Here is a 22,654-nt window from a genome sequence, read left to right as displayed (position 1 = left end):
AGAAGTTTCCCCAGTTCCTAATGAATGTAAACCCCTCCTCTCTACACCATCGTCTCATCCACGCATTGAGACTCTGAAGCTCTGCCTGCCTACCTGGCCCTGCGCGTGGAACTGGGAGCATTTCTGAGAATGCCACCATAGAGGTCCTGGATTTCAGTCTCTTTCCTAGCAGCCTAAATTTGGCCTCCAGGACATCTCTCCTACCCTTCCTATGTCATTGGTACCTACATGTACCACGACCACCGGCTCCTCCCCAGCACTACACATAAGTTTGTCTAGATGCCTCGAGAGATCCGCAACCTTCGCACCAGGCAGGCAGGTCACCATACAGTTCTCCCGGTGATCACAAACCCAGCTCTGTTTCTAATGATCGAATCTCCCATTACTAACGCCTGCCTTTTCCTAATGACTGGAGTTCCCTCCCCCAGAGAGGTAACCTCAGTGTGAGAGGATACCCCAACATCATCTGGAAGGAGGGTCCCAACTATGGGAAGGTTTCCCTCTGTTCCTGTTGACTGCTCTCCTTCCCTGAGCCTTTCATCCTCCTTAACAGCACAGAGGCTGTCTGACCAAAGGTGGGACAAATCTACAGTGTCCTGGAAAGCCTGAATAACATACCTCTCTGCCTCCCTTAGCTCCTCCAGTTCTGCCGTCCTGGCCTCTAAAGCCCGTACGTGGTCTCTGAGGGCCAGGAGCTCCTTGCAGCAAATGCACACATATGCCACCCACCCACAGGGCAGGTAATCATACATGCTACACTGAGCGCAATAAACAGGATAGCCCCCACGCAGTTGCTGGGCTTCTGCCTCCATTCTCATCTACAGCTACCTAGGTTAATGATAGGGTTTTAATCAAGAAGTTTTGATTTTAGTTTAGTTTACAGGTTTTAAAGAATGGCAAGTGTATCTTGCCACCTTCCCAACTCCCTCTCGAAACTCCCTGTTAGCAGTCCCTGTTTCGCAAAGCTCCCTGGTCGCTTGCTCACTGCTTTATAAAGCCCTGGCCTCCTTGATAGCCCCACCCCCTGACTAAGGCTCAGCCAATGAACAGAGGCTTCTAGATTTCAAACCTTGTTTAGAAGCTCACAGCTTCCAACTGCCAGCCACAGCACATGGTCCTTCAAACAGACAAACACAAGCCACACAGCAAGTAACCCCCAAACACAAACACACACTACAGACAGCCACTTACCTCAAGGGTCCCGTATTTGCTCCTCCTTCATCTTATACGACAGGGATAAATCATGCATATGAATCATGCATCAAAGTGGTGAAATGGGCTACAAATGCAAGAAAAAATAAGGTATTCAAAAATTTAACAAATAGAGCGAGGGACGCCAAAGATGCTCTGGGGCGCCATTTGGGCTAGGGCTGGCCCTGCTACAGACTTTGGGCTCACTCCTGATGACATTCTGCATGTGGTCCAGAAATGACCCCTTTCGCTGCCCTCAAATATCTCACTTCCATGTCTTCCTGCCTCCTCTGTCTTTCACCACTGTGAAATTAAATAAAGCTGGAAGCCACATAAATTCGTAATGAATTAATGTAACCCACACACCTCCAGGGTGTGGTGTCTGTCCCATCTAGTGACACTGAGACCAGGTAAAGAGAGATTAATGAGTCTGCTCTAGAGCCTTTGGGCTTTTAGTTCAGTAAAGGCTCATGCATTTAGCTCCACAGGTCCCAGGTTCAATCCTGCCCTCCGACATTAACACCACCCGAAACCTCAGCCTAACCCACGAGTTTAATTTTCTTTTGTTTTCCTTGTCACTTCGTAGAGTTTGGAAGGCAGCATCAGCAAAGCCGCTGACTACTTAGCTGAAAGGTACCAGTCTCTAACCAGACCTTACACTGTGGCTCTTGCGTCCTATGCCTTAGCGATGGTGGGGACACTGAACACCGAGAAGGCGCTCATGAGAGCCGCAACAGGTAAATCAGGACATCTTATCAACTACTGGAAAGATGTGGCCAAGTCAGGATGGGGGTCAGGGAAGAGAAGCAAAGGAGGTTGAAGAGGAATTAATTTATGAGGAATGAATAACAGGCATAGATTTGTTCCTTTTGGCCAGATTTGAGATTGATCGGTCTGGGTGTAAATCCAGAGTAACTCTCCTGGGTTGAGTGGAGTTACTCCAGATTTACACCAATGTGTCTGAGATCTGGATGTGGCAGAGATATATGGTATTACTTGTCCTCAGGAGGAATCGGAGAGCCCTGTACGTATATCTAAAGGATGTAAACCCCAAAGAGAAAGAGAGAGAAAAGGGTGGGTCAGGAGGATGTAACTGGATGAAACTGAACAAAGGGGAATTTCAGAGGATAGAGAATAATATTACCCGCAAGGAAAATGGAGTTTGCCCCATTGTTTGGGATAGTTAAAACAGGGCAGGACAAAGCTGTTGTCTAGATATAACAATGTTATGTTATGTTGAAAGGTGCCAGGTGGGTCTTTGATCCCAAAACGGTCACAGACCTTGGCCATGTCTACAATGCAGGGACTAGAATGGCACAGCTATTGTAGACACAGACTGCACCCATGGAAGGGGTTTTCCATCTCTGTAGGAACTCCACCACCATGATCAACGGTAGCTAGGTCACCTGAAGCATTTTTCCATTGACTTAGCTTTGTGTGCACTAGGGAGGGGTTAGTTTAGCGTAGCTATAGCGCTCCGGAAGGGTGTGTGTGTGTGTAGATGTTTCACATGCCCTGAGTGACATAGCTATGATGACCTAAGTTTTAAGTGTAGACCAGGCCCTTGTTCAAGTTAATGGGTGTGCCAGGCACTCTTTCAGACTCAGCAGAAGGAGCAATCAAGACTCTTTCTGTAGTAGACACAGCTAAAAACAATGTAGGGACTGCCCAAGGCACACAGGAGGCCAAGAGCTAAGCCATGTGGGCTGAGGGGTTTCCCTGATTGCAAACACAAGGGCTAGTATGTTGGTTTTGCACCCTGCTTATTGAATAGCAAATTGAGGAGCTGCTGTCATTTGACTGTGCATGCCAGAGCAGACTGCATTTGATACAGTCTCTTGTACAGTGGGGCCAGAATTTTTTTTAAAAATGGCTAAAACAATGTAGGGACTGCCCAAGGCACACAGCAGGTCAAGAACTAAGCCATGTGGGCTGAGGGGTTTCCCTGATTGCAAACACAGGGGCTAGTATGTTGGTTTTGCACCCTGTCCAGAAACCAGCTGAAAGCCTGGAGAAATGTTATGAAACAAGGAGAGAGACATTGCTTGTTGGGCCTAGAACTCACTTCAGAGGCAGACTTGGGGATTTCTCAGCAAGGAAGTTGCCTGCTGTTGGTTTCTCTTATGCTCAGGAAAGCGGGACTTTCTGTGCATTTTCGTAAGCAATCAGGTTTACACCAGAGAATATACCTATCACCAATTCCTCATCCTAATAGAAACAGTCCTCCAAGACCCCAAATATTGGGTAGCTGCTCAGCCCAAAAGGGGCAACAATCAGTTCGACTTACCGATCCTCCATGTGGAAAGTTGGGGAAGGAGTCAGGAGATGGTACGGTCCAGTCAGATCTGCTCAGAATGAGTGGATGTCCTTGGGAAGAGTCGTTTAGCTCGCCTTCTTTGCTGCTACCTAGGGGGAAATCGCTGGGAAGAGCGGAACGCCCGCACCTTCAACATTGAGGGCACCTCATACGCCTTGCTGGCCTTGCTGAAAATGAAGAAGTATGAGTTGACTGGTCCCATAGTCAGATGGCTGAGAGAGCAGAACTACTATGGCGGGGGATATGGATCTACCCAAGTGAGTATGATCCTTATAGTCCCGGGTATCCTTCCGAGACTGTTTTGTGGGAAGGCCTCCCATCAGAAGGGATGGGATTCCGATCACTTGAGTCATTGTAGAAAGCCCTGGAGAATGCCCGGTAGGGAACAATCCTGCATTGCCTGGGAGATGGGCAACGTGACCTATCAGGTCTTTGCCATTGTTAACCTAAGGCAGAGACCAGCATAGGAGCATGACTGAATCCTCTCACTAGAGACTCCATCCTGCCAAGGTGATGGGTGTGAGCACATGCTTCTCTTTAAGACAGCGAGTTGTCCCAGGGAGTCAATGGGCCTTCTCGTCCCATGGGCAGAAACACACGCGCATCTGGACTCATTCTGGCATTTGTTTGTTTTTTGGCCATTGGTCAGGAGACAGGGTACCAGGCGTGTAGGACCAACGGTCTGAGTCCATATGACAAAGCCATGGTGGATCATGACTAATCTGAATTGATTTGGGTTTAATCCATCTCTAAGTAGAACTGTAAGCTTATGGGTTTTTTTATTCTTGTTTTTAAACTGTGTTTACATGAGGCACTAGAGAGGATAAAAGCCCTACTGCTAGTGACAGCTAAATAAATATCTATGGAGTGTCTTCAGATATCCCTCCCTTCCCTGGGGTACGGAGGCCACTAGGAACTATAGGGTCTGTCTGTGTCCAGCAGCTTCAGTTGAGAAGTCCCTTTACATTCCTTGCTCCTGAGTCTTGTCTTTTCTCTACCTAAATGGACACTACAAGCTCTGCTGGGAGTGGTCTGTATTTTTGGAGTCACAGGCCATGCGTTCTATCCCTAACACTGTGCTGTGTGTGGCATAGATGTCTCTATATATGTGACCTACACACCTCCTGGGTGTGGTGCTCTGTCCTCTCTAGTGGCACCGAGACCACTTAGAGAGAGAGATTAATGCATCTGCTACAGCCTTAGCTAAGGGCCACATGGCTTTTAGCTCATGCAGGCGAGGCTCATCCATTTAGCAACAGATCCCGTGTTCGAGTCCCGGACAAGCCCCCACTTGTAATACCGATAGACCCCGGTCGTCAGTAGGCGGGATCAAACCTGGGACCTCTGGAGCTAAATGCATCAGCCTCTCCTGCATGAGTTAAAAGTCATACAGCCCTTAGCTAAGGCTGTAGCAAATTCATTAATCTCTCTCGCTAAGTGGTCTTGGTGCCACCAGAAGGTGTGTGGGTTACATATACATAGAAGGAGCCGCTATCTTGTTGCACTGTGTCCAGCTGACAATTGGCCCCTGTTAATAGCTAGGGGTGATGGGAAGCTAACTGACCATGTATGATTTATTTATTGACCATGGGTTCTATTCCTGGCTTGGCCACTGGCTTCCTGGGCAATGCTGGGAAAGTTACTTCCCTGCCCTGTGCCTCCATTTCCCCATCTGTAAAATGGGGATAAAGATACTGTACTGCTTTGTAAAGTGCTTGGAGATCTACTGATGAAACACACGACAGAGGAGCCAGGTAATATTAGCATATAACCCTTTGCCTGCGTGACACCCAGTGGAACCCTGGTGTTTTCTTTCATTGTATTTTTGGTTCCTCTTCATTAAAGAGTCTCTTTAGAAGCTGTCAGATGTTCAGCGCAATAGGACAATAAGATGTAACCCTCTTGTCTTCCTCCTGGTGTTCTAGGCGACCATCATGGTGTTCCAGGCTCTTGCGCAGTACCAGATAGACGTTCCGCAGCACAAAGACCTGAATTTGGACGTTTCTATTCTCCTGCCGCGCCGTGCTCATCCAATAAAGTACAGCATCTTAAATCAGAACGCTCTGGTGGCCAGAACAGAAGAGGTATTGTGCTTCTCTGTCTGATTAGTAGAGATCACTGATTATAGAGAAAGGGAATTTGACTAGAACCTCCTACCCAAACCCTTTTGGGAGGGGGGATTCAGATTCCTGGCACCAATTCCAAATCATCCATACTTTGTACTCAGATTTTTAAGACCAGAAGGGACCATTATGATCATCTCATCTGACCTTCGGCATGACACAGGCCAGAGAACTTCACCTACTAATTTCTGCATCAAGCCCATAACTTCTAGCTGAGCTGTGAGGTGTCTCTTAGGTAGATATCCAGTCTTGACTTAAAGCCTTGAAGTGATAGAGAATCCACCACATCCTGTCAGGCCCTAGGTTCTAGGCAGTCAGGCCTGGTAGTTGGAGCCGGCTCTAGTGTCAGGACTGGGCCAAGGGCAATGCTGAAATCAGGGTCTGGGGACAGGCCGTGGGTCAGAATCCACAGACAAGCCAAATCAGGATTGCAGTCAGAGTCCGGATGTAGGCCAACGGTCAAAGCCAGGTTGGAGTCAGTCCGAGGGCCTAGGGGGCCAGGAGGCAGATGCAGGCTGGAGCAGGGCTGGAGCAGGGCTGGAGCAAGGTCAGAGCAGGGCACAGACGAGGCTGAAGTGGGCTGGAACAAGGCTCAGGCATGGCTGGGGCAGGAACTGGATCAAGGGCAGGCCAGAAGCCTGGGGCATCTGTAACACTACAAGGCCGGAGGAAGGTCCCTGGCCGACTAGAGCTGTTGTTCAGAGTAACTCGCAGCTCTGATGGGGACAGTGAAATACTTGTCCCTGGGAGTCATCTGGCCTGGGCCCTGACCAGGGATAGTCACGGCAGGCTCCGTTGGAGGGGTGAGTCACCGCAGCTGAGTGAGCAGCCCTGGGCTGGGTGGGGTTTGCGTCACACATCCCGAGGTAAATTGTTGCAAGGTTAGTGACCTGGAGTGTGTGGTTTTGAGCTGAATCCAGAAGTGGGAGGGGGTGGGTTGCTATTTAGGCTTGGCTCTGGAGAAGCAATACGTCTGGAGAAAAAAGAATTACTCCCTGGAAAGTAACCTTTTTTCTCCTTCATGCTAATGCCTCTGCAGAGTCCCCCCAGCCCCTCCGGGTGAGTGACTGTCAATCTCACCAGTTTCATTTTCTTCATTAGCTTCATTTGCCCTGTCTTTAAATAATAATAATAATCATGAAGTACAAAAGAAAATTAACCTTGGATCAACTTTACAGACAAAATGGAATGAAGATTTCACTGTGAAGGCAGAAGGAACTGGACAAGGGACCTTAACCGTAATGACGATCTATAATGCAAAGCTACGGGAGGAGGAATCTCAGTGTAAGAAGTTTGACCTGAGGGTATCGGTCGAAGAAGCCCGGGGTGGTAAGTAACCGCCTGTCTTTTCTCTTGTGAAGCTTGCTGTCAATCCTCAGATCTGGACAAATTTGGCTCAGTTACAGCAGTTTAAATCCAGAGTAACTCCATGGACAGCAGTGGATTGACACCAATGTGTAAACCAACCACCATCTCTGCAATCACATTCTTAACTTTGGAAAGTATTTTTGTGAATCTTCTTCAAATTCTCCCAGTTCCCAAGTCCTACAAAATTATACCCATAGGGCAGGCACTAAATAATATTTCCAGCTACTACATGTTCTAGGTTGCAACCAATGCAGGGTCCTTCTAGATGAGGGAGCAGATGCTGCCTTCTCTCATCCTGGCACTTGTTATCAGCTACTCTGAGTATTGTCTCCCTCTAAAGTAGAGATGAGTCTATGCCAGGAAGTCTGGTTACAGACCCAAACTGCCAGTGCACACATTTCCAGACAGCATGAGTGTGAAATCAGCATGGGACAGAAGTCAGGATCTTCAGCACCCAAAACACACGTCTCTGCTGCTTGGTCTAAAGGAGCAACTTCCTTTAGCTAGGACTAGCTGATTGCTATAGTTGCTAGGGCCTGTCAGTAGAGGGAGATATGACCACACATTAGACCAGCATAGGATAGATTTCAGAGTAGCAGCCGTGTTAGTCTGTATCCGCAAAAAGAACAGGAGTACTTGTGGCACCTTAGAGACTAACAAATTTATTAGAGCATAAGCTTTCGTGGGCTACAGCCCACTTCTTCGGATGCATATAGAGTGAAACATATATTGAGGAGATATATATACACACATACAGAGAGCATGAACAGGTGGGAGTTGTCTTACCAACTCTGAGAGGCCAATTAAGTAAGAGAAAAAAACTTTTGAAGTGATAATCAAGATAGCTCAGTACAGACAGTTTGATAAGAAGTGTGAGAATACTTACAAGGGGAGATAGATTCAATGTTTGTAATGGCTCAGCCATTCCCAGTCCTTATTCAATCCTGAGTTGATTGTATCTAGTTTGCATATCAATTCCAGCTCAGCAGTCTCTCGTTGGAGTCTGTTTTTGAAGTTTTTCTGTTGTAAGATAGCCACCCGCAGGTCTGTCATTGAATGGCCAGACAGGTTAAAGTGTTCTCCCACTGGTTTTTGAGTATTATGATTCCTGATGTCAGATTTGTGTCCATTAATTCTTTTGCGTAGAGACTGTCCGGTTTGGCCAATGTACATGGCAGAGGGGCATTGCTGACACATGATGGCATATATCACATTGGTAGATGTGCAGGTGAACGAGCCCCTGATGGTATGGCTGATGTGATTAGGCCCTATGATGATGTCACTTGAATAGATATGTGGACAGAGTTGGCATCGGGCTTTGTTACAAGGATAGGTTCCTGGGTCAGTGTTTTTGTTCAGTGATGTGTGCTTGCTGGTGAGTATTTGCTTTAGGTTGGGGGATTGTCTGTAAGCGAGGACAGGTCTGTCTCCCAAGATCTGTGAGAGTAAAGGATCATCTTTCAGGATAGGTTGTAGATCTCTGATGATGCGCTGGAGAGGTTTTAGTTGGGGGCTGAAGGTGACAGCTAGTGGTGTTCTGTTATTTTCTTTGTTGGGCCTGTCTTGTAGGAGGTGACTTCTGGGTACTCGTCTGGCTCTGTCAATCTGTTTTTTCACTTCAGCAGGTGGGTATTGTAGTTTTAAGAATGCTTGATAGAGATCTTGTAGGTGCTTGTCTCTATCTGAGGGATTGGAGCAAATGCGGTTATATCTTAGAGCTTGGCTGTAGACAATGGATCGTGTGGTGTGCTGAGCTGGAATTGATATGCAAACTAGATACAATCAACTCAGGATTGAATAAGGACTGGGAATGGCTGAGCCATTACAAACATTGAATCTATCTCCCCTTGTAAGTATTCTCACAATTCTTATCAAACTGTCTGTACTGAGCTATCTTGCTTATCACTTCAAAAGTTTTTTTCTCTTACTTAATTGGCCTCTCAGAGTTGGTAAGACAACTCCCACCTGTTCATGCTCTCTGTATGTGTGTATATATATCTCCTCAATATATGTTTCACTCTATATGCATCCGAAGAAGTGGGCTGTAGCCCACGAAAGCTTATGCTCTAATAAATTTGTTAGTCTCTAAGGTGCCACAAGTACTCCTGTTCTTTTTGCATAGGATAGAGGGATCCAGGATTTTGGCACCGCTTTTACAGAAACAGGAGCCAGCCATAAATTGGTTCTTAACTTTCCCAGCTGTCCAAGTTCACACCCACGGGCTCTGTCTGTTTCAGTCTCCTCTTTCTGCTAACCCTAGACTATATTTCGTTTGTGCCACCCAGCTGGGAGAGGCTTTTTAGTTTGCGTGCCACGGATGGGAAGAATTATTCATGGATTGCTGGAGGGGCGGGGAGGTTTATTGAGGGATTTTTCACACCTACTGTACGACCTGTTTGATTACTAAGCCAAGTTAGTACACGTACACCTAAAACCAAAAGAGGGTTTATCTGGTATGAAATTTACACTGAGATATTAATTTCTTTTCTCTTCTGTAATGTTTCTAGTTAAGAAACCGGAAGGAGCAATGCGTTCAGTCTATATTAAAATTTGCATCAGGTGAGAACAATGCCCTTTAATGGGGATAAATAGATGGACAGATGCAGGGGGTACCTGGAGAATCCTGGGCTATGAATTTTTCTATGGAATGGCCAAAAAAATTATGATAAACCAACAGGAGCTGGTGGAGTGATCACAGAATCAATGTTTAAGTGATGAATTCTGATCAAAAGGGTATTTTCTCTTCTCCTCGTTAGGTTCCTCGGTGTGGTTGATGCCACAATGTCCATCATCGATGTCTCCATGCTCACTGGCTTCTCACCGGACGTGGAGGATCTTAAGAGAGTACGTCAGTGTAATCTGAGAACAGGGAACGTAATAAACAATGCAGTGGCTCGGCTGGAGCTTTCAGATGAGAAAATCCAAGGCAGCAGGTGAACAGTCAGGCTCCAGGGTTAAACGTGGAGGGAGACCAGACGGCTCTAAGGATTGGTAACAGCTTTAGGAAACCGCAACCAGTTCTCTCCAGGTTGCTGATGGAATGTCATCTCCAGCGGGCAGTTTTGGGGGCCTTTTTGGGACTCAGCTCAGTTTCCTTGGGGATGGGTGTTCACATCTCCGTAACCAGCACCGCAATTGGAATGATGTGGGCCTTTTGTTGGCATTGATAGAGGAGATGCCAGTGGATGAATAGGCCATGAGCCCAATGTCCAAATTCACAGACACAAACAGGGGCCGGGGCAAATTTTGCAGGTTGTGCCGGCTGCTTTGAAAATCTGGCCATACCAATCTAGGTGAGTTCAATCCTGCTTTATTGAATAGCAAATTGAGGGGCTGCTGTCATTTGACTGTACATGCCAGAGCAGATGGCATTTGATACAGTCTCTTGTACAGTGGGTCCAGAATTTTTTAAAAAGTGGCTTCCCTTTAGATCCTCTGACCTACATGGTTATTTGGGCCTGGAGAACTGTGGATACAGAAAAAGAGGCTGCACAGAAAAGCCAGGCCCCGAAGGAGTCATTGCAGTGAATTGCTGCCCTGGTATAAAATGAGGGTGGATTATTAGGCAAACAAACCCAGGGATGTTTCCAGCATTGGTGTTATCCTCCTGCAGCTGCATAAAATCAGCCAGAATGCCAAACCAGAACTATAGTGGGCCCAGAGTTGCTGCTTGGCTTGTACTGAGCATGCTCAGTAACATCTACTGACACTGCTCCCCTCACTCTGCCCTCCAACTATCTGCAGGTATGGGTCATCTCTGGCTGCATACGCAGTGCTTCCTTTGTGCCAGGGCTGAGCCCTGGCACCTCTGGGCCTGGCAGTTCGGAGCCCCGGCACCTCTAGGCCTGGCAGTTCACAGCCCCGGCACCTCTAGGCCTGGCAGTTCACACCCCCGGCACCTCTGGGCCTGGCAGTTCACACCCCCGGCACCTCTGGGCTTGCTGCGTCAGTTTTAAAAGTAAAAAAAAAAAAATTGCTTGAGCCCCAGCACCTCTTTCATTACACCTGTAAGCGCTGTGCATACGTACACTGTGGTCACTGAACCTGGGACCTTTATCATGAAAAGCACAACTGTTTCAGCGAGAGTACCAGCTCCATTAGCTGTGGATAGGGTTGCCAACTTTCTAATCACACAAAACCGAACACCCTTGCCCCGCCCCTTCCCTGAGGCCCGCCCCTGCCTCGCCTCTTCTCCAACATCTGGCCCCCTGCTCACTCCATCTCCCTCCCCCCCGTCGCTCACTCTCCTTCACCCTCACTCACTTTCACTGGACTGGGACAGGTGTTGTGGTGCAGGAGGGGGTGAGGGCTCTGGCTGAGGTTGCGGGCTCTGGGGTGGGGCCCACAAATGAAGCGTTCAGGGTGCGGGAGGAGGTTCTGGGGTGGCGTAAGGGGTTGGGGTGCAGGGAGCGGGTTAGGGCTCCGGCTGGGGATGCGGGCTCTAGGGTGGGGACGTGGATGAGGGGTTTGGGGTGCAGGAGTGGGCTGCGGGCTGGGGGCCAAGGGGTTTGGAGCGTGGGAGCAGGCTCAGGGCTCAGGGCTGGGGCAAGGGGTTGGGGTGCAGGAGGGGGTTCATGGTGCGGGCTCCAGCCAGGCAGCACTTACCTCAGGCGGCTCTTGGAAGCGGTGAGATATCCTTCCAGCTCCTAGACGGAGGGGCCAGGGGGCTCTCCGCGCTGCCCGCACCCGCAGGCACCGCCCCTGCAGCTCCCATTGGCCGTGGTTCCTGGCCAATGGGAGCTCCGGAGCTGTCGCTCGGGGCGGGGTCAGTGCGCGGTGTCCCTGTGGCCGCTCCTGCACCTAGGAGTCGAACATGGCGGTCACTTCCGGGAGCTGTGTGGAGCCAGGTCAGGCAGCTGCGCTGTTGACCAGAGCTGCCAGGGTCCCTTTTCGACCAGGTGTTCCGCTCGAAAACCAGACGCCTGGCAACCCTAGGTGTGGAGTAAATAGCAGGCTAGTATCCTCCACGCAGATTAGGGTGACCAGAGAGCAACTGTGAAAAATCGGGACGGGGGTGGGGGGTAATAGGAGCCTATATAAGAAAAAGTCCCAAAAAACGGGACTGTCCCTATAAAAATGGGACATCTGGTCACCCTAACGCAGATCCTATCATGGGAGACGTGATCACAAGCACAACACCACTGAGTCACAGTGAGATGGTGGGGTTTTTCCCCCCAGCTGCACGACTTTCACAGAGACGCTGCCTTACCCACAATGCCTCTTACTTTTCCTTAAAAAACAACAAGGAGTCTGGTGGCACCTTAAAGACTAACAGATTTATTTGGGCATAAGCTTTCGTGGGTAAAAACCTCACTTCTTCGGATGCATAGAGTGAAAGTTACAGATGCAGGCATTATATACTGACACATGGAGAGAAGGGAGTTACTTGGCAAGTGGAGAACCAGTGTTGACAGGGCCAATTCAATCAGAGTGGATGTAGTCCACTCCCAATAATAGATGAGGAGGTGTCAATTCCAGGAGAGGAAAAGCTGCTTCTGTAATGAGCCAGCCACTCCCAGTCCCTGTTCAAACCCAGATTAATGGTGTTAAATTTGCAAATGAAATTTAGTTCTGCTGTTTCTCTTTGAACTCTGTTTCTGAAGTTTTTTTGTTCAATGATAGTGACTTTTAAATCTGTAATAGAATGACCAGGGAGATTGAAGTGTTCACTTACTGGCTTTTGTATGTTACCATTCCTGATGTCCGATTTGTGTCCATTTATTCTTTTGCGGAGGGACTGTCCGGTTTGGCCAATGTACATGGCAGAGGGGCAGAGGGACTGGGAGTTACCCTATACCGAAAACCCACCGACCGCTATGCCTACCTTCATGCCTCCAGCTTCCACCCCGGACACACCACACGATCCATCGTCTACAGCCAAGCACTGAGGTACAACCGCATCTGCTCCAACCCCTCAGACAGAGACCAACACCTACAAGATCTTCACCAAGCATTCTCAAAACTACGATACCCACACAAGGAAATAAAGGAACAAATCAACAGAGCCAGACGTGTACCCAGAAGCCTCCTGCTACAAGACAGGCCCAAAAAAGAAACCAACAGAACTCCACTGGCCATCACCTACAGCCCTCAGCTTAAACCTCTCCAACGCATCATCAGTGATCTACAACCCATCCTGGACAATGACCCCTCACTTTCACAGACCTTGGGAGGCAGGCCAGTCCTCGCCCACAGACAACCTGTCAACCTTAAGCATATTCTCACCAGCAACCACACACCGCACCATAACAACTCTAACTCAGGAACCAACCCATGCAATAAACCTCGATGCCAACTCTGCCCACATATCTACACCAGCAGCACTATCACAGGACCTAACCAGATCAGCTACAACATCACCGGCTCATTCACCTGCACGTCCACCAATGTTATATATGCCATCATGTGCCAGCAATGCCCCTCTGCTATGTACATTGGCCAAACTGGACAGTCACTACGCAAGAGGATAAATGGACACAAGTCAGATATCAGGAATGGCAATATACAAAAACCTGTAGGAGAACACATTAACCTCCCTGGCCACACAATAGCAGATGTTAAGGTAGCCATCTTACAGCAAAAAAATTTCAGGACCAGACTCCAAAGAGAAACTGCTGAGCTCCAGTTCATTTGCAAATTTGACACCATCAGATCAGGATTAAACAAAGACTGTGAATGGCTATCCAACTACAGAAGCAGTTTCTCCTCCCTTGGTGTTCACACCTCTACTGCTAGCAGAGCACCTCACCCTCCCTGATTGAACCTACCTCGTTATCTCCACACTGATTTATACCTGCCTCTGGAGATTTCCATTACTTGCATCTGAAGAAGTGAGGTTCTTACCCACGAAAGCTTATGCTCCCAATACTTCTGTTAGTCTTAAAGGTGCCACAGGACCCTCTGTTGCTTTTTACAGATTCAGACTAACACGGCTACCCCTCTGTTACTTTTCCTTGTTCACATTTAGCTTTCCCAAGGGGTCGACAGATACATTTCCAAGTTTGAAGTCGACAAAGCCCCGTCCGACAGAGGCAACCTCATGATCTACCTGGACAAGGTAAAGACTCGACAAGGGGCTTCTCTGATCCTGTGTTTATTTCATGGGCTCCTGATGAGCCAAACTGCTCTCCCAGATACACCCTGGCATCCCCGCAGACGTCAGTAGGTTGACAAACTGCAACCCATGGCCGAATTTGAGTCACTGGACCAGATTCAGGTTTTCCACTAGGAGCAACTGAATGGGCCAGATCCTCAGCTGGTGTATGTGGATGTAGGTCCATTGACTTTAGTGGGAAATGCAGCATCTGCTATGAAGACTGAATTTGCTTCTCTGTGTCATTCACTTCTTCTTTCCTTTCACTTCTCTAGTTCTTCTTTCCTCCACCTGCCTCACTTTCTCTTTGCCCTCTTCTTTCCCCAACATCTCCCCTTCTTTTATTCTTTTTCATTCTCTCTCTTCCATCCAGCCACCCTTCGGCCTAAGCAATCCTGTTATTTCCCCCGCACCCAGGTTTCTCACAGAGAGGACGAATGCCTGCAGTTTAAAGCTCACCAGTTTTTCGAAGTTGGTCTCATTCAGCCGGCATCCGTCACAGTCTACGACTATTACACCATAGGTAACAGATCGCAGCTCTCCTCACCATTCAAGGCACCATGGCTTCAAATTCTGCTCTGGGTTACACTGGTATCATTACCTCTTGCAGACTTTTGCTGCAGTACTTAGGTATCATTATTCCCGTGTCACAGAGGGGATGCACTGAGATGTTAAGAGACTTTCCCTCAGGTAAGCCCTAGACAACTAGTAGCACAGCTGGGAGCAGATTGCTAATTAAGAGCTCTAAATACAGCTTCCGCATACACAGTCCCCTCCCACCAGTGGAAATAGAACCCAGGTGTCCTGAATCCCAATCTCCTGCTCTACACTACCTCACGCTCCCTTCTCGACTTTTCCAGATTACTGTACCCCTTTCAGGAGTCTGATTTGTCGTGCGCAGCCCAAGTTTCACCGCACTTAAAAACGACTTGCTTACAAAATCAGACATAAAAATACAAAAGTGTCCCAGCCACACTAGTACTGACAAATTGCTGACTTCCTCATTTTTTACCATGTAATTATAAAATAAATCAATTGGAATATAAATATTGTACTTATATTTCAGTGTGAGACAGGAGCCTGTTTTCACTTGTGAGCCTGGTCATTCAGTGGCTGGAGAGCGGCAGCTGCTGGCCAGGTTCCCAGCTCTCAAGCCAGCGCCGCTGCCAGCAGCAGCACAGAAGTTAGGGTGGCATGCTATGATATTGCCACCCTTACTTGTGCGCTGCTGCTGGCGGGAGCGCTGCCTTCAGAGCTGAGCGGCCAGAGAGCAGTGGCTGCTCGCCAGGGAGTTCATGTTGTTTGTGGTGAATGAGGACTATTTTTTCAATCCTGCTCCCATCCCGCCCCACAATATCTACTCTCACTCCCACCTGCTCCTGCATTGTTTGTTGAATTTTTATCCTGCTCCCGCTATTATATCAGCGGGACTTGTGGGATCCCAGTCCCGCTGCAGGGCTCTAGAGCCTGTTGTAAAACTAGGCAAATATCTAGATAAATTAACATACCCCCTGGAAGACCTGTGCGTACCCCAGGGGTATGTGTCTCCCTGGTTGAGAACTACTGGATTAGAACACTGGTTTCAGACTCACAGACTTTAAGACCAGACGGGACGATAATTATAATCTAGTCTGACTTCCTGCCCATCTCCCAGTTCCTCCTGTTCTAACATTACCCCATGCTGGAAATATATGGTCACACTCATCGCCTTAACACACCCATGCAAAGGTAGACAAAATAATAAGGGGAACCTCTGACTACAGGCAATAATTATCCTACTTGCCCTCTCCCCCCGTTTTACCTCCAGAGGTGAATTTGCTGCTAGCGTGATTAAGAGGGTGTCTCCAACAAGCACCATTCCATCATTTCAAGTTGATGGTTTCCTATAGCTAAGAAAGTCGTTCCCACAGACTGCTGCTCCCTTCCCCAGGGTCACCCAGTGGGACTTCTGCTTGAGTAAGGGCTTCAGGCTTGTCTCCTACGTGCTGTAAACTGTGGCCGTTGTTCTGCGGGAGGGGGAATGATCCGTGTCTCTGATCTTTCTCTAGATGACCGGTGCACCAAGTTCTACCACCCGTCTAAGCAGAGCGGGCTCTTCAATAAGATCTGTCACGGGGAAGTCTGCCGCTGTGCAGAAGGTAAGGAGAGTCCTGTCTCTGCTTACACATCTCTGGTGTGGGCTCCCCTGTCAGCTTTACCAGCAAGCGTGCACTCCCAGGGGCCCCCAGCATCAGCCCCCTCTGTCACCGATCAGGGCCCTCCTTCCCTGTGGGCTCTGGGCGAATCTCACGTGCGATACAGGCTCACGGCAGCCACAGGCAGGATGGTCCCTGGGTCTGTCCCCCAGCCTGGAGCTCTGACTCTTGGCCGGCTGTGTCCCTGCTACACACCACCACATACAGGAATGGTGGGACCAGGGTCGGGGTGAGGGCACCCTCAGTGGAAATATGTGGGAGATGCACCCCCACATGAGCTCATGCATGCCTGGGGAGGGGAGACAAGAGAGGACCCAGAAGGGACTGCAGGGTCTGGGATCGGGCCAGGGAGCGGAACCCAGAGAGGCTGGAATGGGCCTTGGAGGAGGTAGGAAGCAGCGGGACCCACCTTTCCAGTCTGAAGCCTGCCCCTCACACCCGCAGAGTCTCAATATCTTCCTTCACTCCCTCTCCTATCCCTCCTCCCCGGCATTCACAGATGGTTTCCACCATCCCTGACCACCTACCCTCACCCACGGTCCCTCCCTCCCTTCTCCAATGGCAACCACACCCACCAATTGCAGGAGAGCTGGCAGCAGGATGTAGAAGCAGAATTTCTCTAGCCAGCCGGGTCACCGGGAGGGAGCGGGTATTGGAGACATCAGTTCCTCCTCTCTGCCCATCAGGGCCTTGGGGGCTGGGCGAAGCCAGCTGATCCGTGGAGTGGGGCTGCACACGTTGAAGCAGGGCAGTCTGGGATGCAGGAGTTGCTGGGTTTCCAGCCATTCCGACGGGGATGCTCCTCCCTGGTTCTGAAACTTCAGTGGAAACATACCAGCTGTTTAAATGGTTGGAATCTGGCCTGGGGGTGGGGTGGTGACATGGAGTCAGGCACTTCTTTAACATATCTGGGTCCTCTCATTCCAGGATGCCTAGAGCTGGCACCCCTCAGCCCCCAGCTGTCAGTTTCAGCACAGAGGCCAAGTATTGAATGAGCCATGGAGGCTCCACTCCCCACTGACTCTTAGGCTAGGTCTACACTACCCGCCTGAATCGGCGGGTAGAAATCGACCTCTGGGGGATCGATTTATCGCGTCCCGTCGGGACGCGACAATCGATCTCCGAATCGACGCTCTTACTCCACCAGCGAAGGTGGGAGTAAGCGCCGTCGACTGGAAGCCGCAGAGGTCGATTTTGCCGCCGTCCCTACAGCGGGGTAAGTCGGCTGCGATACGTCGAATTCAGCTACGCTATTCGCGTAGCTGAATTTGCGTATCTTAAATCGACCCCCCCCCTGTAGTGAAGACGTAGCCTCATTGGTGGGGCTGTTGTTCAGTGGGGAACTTGCTGTAGCCCTGCTGTCTGCCGGGCACACAGAGAGGCGCTCAGTCTCCGGATCTGTCCTTCCCATCACCTTTGATTCCCCATCTGCAGCTCCACTAAGTCCTGTGACCAGGCTCCTCGTGGCGCTGACCCAGGCAGATATCCATCAGTGCAGAGAGGGAAGTGAGCTGTGATTGCCAGGCCTATTTATGGTCCTTGGTTATTTCATACATCCAGGCAGAGTTCCTCTGGGCAACATCTACTGATTCCTTTGCAGAGTGTCTGAGTCGGTCTGCTCAGGATCGCCTCATTTAGACCCTGCAACCTACCCCCTCCATCCCTTGTTTCTTCTTTTACCGTGCCCCATAGCACTGGCGCTGACTTTTATTTTTCCTGGTGGGTGCTCCACCCCCACTCCGCCCCTTCCCCCGAGACCCCACCCTCTCTCTGCCACTTCCGGCCCCAGCTCCATCCCCTCCCCCAAGACCCTCTGACCACTGCTTTCCACAGAGTGCCTTCCGCCAGCCGCCAAACAGCTACTTCAGCCCTGGAGAACCCATGGCGTTGGCGCCTATGCCCCATAACGTGAGGGGTGGTTGCCTTCATGGCCACTCCCTTGTCAGAGGAGGTGGGCCTGTCACTGTGTGGGTTAGCGCGGCTCACCCAGGATTCAAATAGATGGGCACCTGTGGGTCACTAATAACAGAGCTGAAACTATGGTCCCCCTTGGTGATTCTCTACCCCATCTTCCTTCCCCATAGAAAACTGCTTCATGCAGCAGAAGATAGAGGGTCCCATCACCCTGAACAAACGAATGGAGGAAGCCTGTGAACCTGGAGTGGATTATGGTAAATCTGTGATTTGGATCTGCGGAGTCTTTCTCCATGAGGAGAGCACAGAGACAGGGTTCGGAATTCGATTTGGATTGTAAAGTTTGCCTTTCGGGCTGAATCGGGGTAAGGTCTGGATCTGTTGGGGCAGAAACGTCATGAGATTTTGGGGCCTTAAATTCCCAGAAATTAACAAATCAGATGACTGTTTAAGATTCAATCTAACCCTAAGTATTTATCTGCCCCCCATTTCCCTAGTATCTGAGCACTTCACAGTCTTTAACATGTTTATCCTCACAACTTCCTGTGAGGCAGGGCAGTGCTATTATCCCCATTGTACAAAAGGGGAAACTGAGGCATGGAGCGACTAAGTGACTTGCCCAAGGTAACGCAGCAAGTCTGTGGTGGAGGAGAGAAATGAACCCAGGTCTCAAGCTATCGCCCTCACCATGGGACCATCTTTCTCACAGCCAGTTTGGGGAGTCAGTTACACACTGAATTCTCTACAGAAAAGTACTGTAGACCTTCAACTAGTGTTTTGTATGTCTTCCTTTTTTATAAGTGTATAAAACCAGGCTTGTTAGAAGTGAAGAAGTGGGCGGTTCTGACTACTACACCATGGAAATTTTGGAAATCATTAAAGCAGGTAAGAGCTCCCCTTCTACAATCTGGGTGCAATTTCTTTGAATGGCCTTTGGGATAAAGGCCGGCATAAGAGCTATTTCTCTTAGCCAGAGGAAGTGCTAAAGCAAGGCTAATCTAGTCTCATGCTGCAGTGCATTAACCTGTCGCCACAAGGGGACAAGAAAGAATTTGCTCAACCCACCTAGGCAGCCATGCCACGAAGAGGCAGACAAAATAACAGGGTGGAACCTCTCCCTGTGGTCAGCCTGGCACAATTGGCCAGTCTCATTATGGGCTTTTTCAACCTTCCTCTGAAGCAATTGGCATTGGCCATTGTGGGAGTCAAGATCCCAGACTTGGTGGCCCTTTGGCCCAAGCTGCTATAGGGAGGTGGAGTCTCTCTTCATCAATGCTGCGTTTTATAAATCAATATAAAGGCAAAGTAAGCAGGGATCTAACTGAGCTTAAAGCAGCTTCACTCACTGGGAGCTGATATGACTGTTCTAATTATTTGTATTACCTGAGATTAGGGGCCCCTTGTGCTAAGCACTGGACATACGCAGCTACAACCCCTGCCTTGACGAGGTTACAATCTAAATCGACACTGGGTGGATTTATTAGCCCCATTTCACAGGTGGGGAATTGAGTCACAGGGAGATCGAGTGACTTGTGCAGGGTCACACTAGGAGTCTGTGGCAGAAACAGGAGCTGAGGCCTGAACTCTTGAGGCCCAGGCCGGTTGCGCAACCATAAGACTGTCCTTCCTGTCTCTGTCTCTAATGACTGCTGGAGCTTCAATGATTGGTTATCGTAGCAGTCACACTGGGGCTGAATTTGTACTGAAATCTCAAGAGAACACCTAGGAGTCTCCTCTTCTCTGTTCCTTTCATCTTCATCCCTCTCCACCCCGTATTATCTCCTCCTCACTCTGCTCTTATGTGTGACGTCTTTTTTCACCTTCCCCCACCTTCCCAGGGACTGATGAAAATCCACAAGGAAAAACCCGCCAGTTCATCAGCCACATAAAATGCAGGGAGTCTCTGAGGCTGGAGAGTAAGAAAGACTACTTGATCTGGGGACTCAGCACGGACTTGTGGCCCAGGAAAGCTGAGTAAGTAGCCTTCTGTGGTTACCCTGCGTTAGTCAGTTTCAAGCAGACACGCCCTTAAGTAATTACCCTATCTATTTTAGGTACCTATCAGGCCCCCATTACTGTACTTTCTGAGAGCCTCACAATATCGAATGTATTTATTCTCACTATGTGAGGCAGCGTTATTACCCTCATTTAACGGATGGGGAAACTGAGGCACGGACAGCCTAAGGTCCAGGTCCTCAAAGGTATTGAGGCACCTAACTCCCACTGACTGGCCTTAGGTGACCTCTCCAAAGTAACAAAATGAAGTTTCTGGAGTTGCTGGGAATTGAATCCAGGTTTGCTTTGTAGGCTAACCCTTGACCACCATTCCTCACGGGCTACCCAACTATTTCACCAGCACAAATCACATTGACAGTGCAATTTCATGGTCCCTGCATCCAGCCACAGTTCTTAAATCACTTAGGTTGAAACTGTGTGGAAATATAATTAATTAAGGTAAAACTGCACCTGAAAATGAGCTTCCCCAACAAAGATGCAGCTCACAGAGGGTAAAAGTCCCATCCTCATGCTGTATCTGGAGCATTGCATGCTGGGATCTGTAGTCTCTGGGCAGGACCTATGAGAGGGGAGGCAACCCACTGTTTCTCTGCAAGTCAGATGTGGCCCTTAGGCATAGGTGGAGTGTGAACTGCATGTTTGGGGAGGCTAGACCCCGGCCCTGCCCGTTCTCCGCCCCTTCCTCCCACCGGAGCCCTGAGCCCACCACTGCGGCTGCCAAACCCCCTGCCCCAGCCCCCTTGGGGAAGAGGAGCAGCCTGCATGGGCTGTGGCCGGGGGGAAGCGGCAGGAAGCAGGAAGGCGCTCTGGGCAGACCATGAGTGGGGCCACGCCTGGCTGTTTGAGGAGACTCAGCCTCCCCTGGCCAGCCATACCCGCTCCCCATGCCCTTAGGCAAACCCGGCTGCCGCTAAGGAAATGAGCAAACAAGTTGGACAAATTTTGTGCTTCATGCTCACCCTTCTGCCTGTCCGTCCCAGGCTATCCTACATCATTGGCAAGGACACCTGGATCGAGAAGTGGCCCAACGAGGACGAATGCCAGGAGCCGGATTTCCAGAACCTCTGCCAGGATTTCCTTGAGTTCTCTGAAGCCATGACGATGTTTGGCTGCCCAACCTAAACTTGGACCCAGCTTTCCCAGCAGCCCCAAGGGGACAGTTTGAGCTGAGATGGAGCATAACACTCAGGTGGAGACATCTCCACTCAGAGTCCCAATGCTGCTGACACTCGCCTCTAGCCCTGTCCTCTTTGGGGGTTTTGCTCTCTTTTCTTCTTATTGTTTCTATATATATATATATATATAAAAGGCTGATTTCTTACCCTGTCCTGCTGTGTGACTTTTTACCAATCTTTACATAGTCTGCAATATAGCTGTAGCGCCCCTCTCCACCTGGTTACCTCCTTTAATGCCAATCCGCTTACAGGTTTTGATGGACAAGGTCTGGGTTCTTTTGGATCCCACCACCCACTCAGCAGGGTGTATCTTCTTTCTTTTTTTTCTATGAAATTATTTGGTGGTGCCTCCACCCCCCTCGCTCCTCCCTGGCAGGGTCACCAAGGCAGCTTGGGCGGAAAATTCTAACTACAGAGCAATCCCCACTTACTTGCCAGATAGTTGGAGACTTCCAAGAAATAACACAAACACATACAAATATATTCAACACAATAATTATATTAAACAGGAGACAAATACAACACTATTATAGTGAAACACTATTTTTAGGGTCACCAGTGCCCACACTGAAAATACCTGTGACTTGATGTAGTAAATGTAAAATTAGTGTCCTGTTGGTACGCGTACTTTGCTGCGGCCCTTGATGACCTAGAACCACAAAATTCTTCTCTGTGGTGATTTAGCAGTGTGGCTGACTGGGCTCGGTACAGCCCAAAGGACTCACAAGTGGGAGGAGGTGGTAAATCCTTCCACAGGTGTAATATGCAGCAGGTTATAAAATCCTCAAACCCTCACTCCCTGGCTTGAGGACACAGTTCAGGGAGTAGGGGGTCCCCAAAACAAATTCCCTGACTAATTAACTAAAAGATGGTGCACTCACAAACTCCAAGAATGATTCTCAGGTTCAGAGCTGACTCTGGACTCCTCGGTCACTGCAGAGGGGCTGATCTCTGTGGGCAGGGATCCTCCTCAGGCAGGAGTCAGGCTGCGTCGGTCCCAGGATTTCCCCTCACCACAAAGGGGTTCAGGGCTCAAGGTGTAGGTTACACAACTACACTAACATCCAAACTGTCATCTCCTAGGCCAACCTCCAGTCACACACTCCGCAGGCAGCTTCCCTGGACTTAGCAGCCAGAGCAGAGCTGACCATGTGGGGACTGGTCTCACCTAGGGAGCTGGAGGGCGAACTCAGCCTGGCTGGGGAAATTTCCCAGCAAAACTCCACAAACGGGGAGTCATCAGTGGAGAGGGAAAGGCCCAG

General features: G+C 49.4%; 1 pseudogene; it reads left to right on the top strand.

Annotated features, from left to right (window-relative positions):
* LOC135891780 (complement C3-like) overlaps positions 1 to 21,339 on the top strand; it is a 91,691-nt pseudogene extending 70,352 nt beyond the window's left edge.
* The last annotated feature ends 1,315 nt before the right edge of the window (positions 21,340 to 22,654 follow it).

This window comes from Emys orbicularis, chromosome 19, assembly GCF_028017835.1.
Source record: "Emys orbicularis isolate rEmyOrb1 chromosome 19, rEmyOrb1.hap1, whole genome shotgun sequence".
NCBI classification, from domain to species: Eukaryota; Metazoa; Chordata; order Testudines; family Emydidae; genus Emys; species Emys orbicularis.
This window is presented reverse-complemented; position numbering and strand designations above follow the sequence as displayed.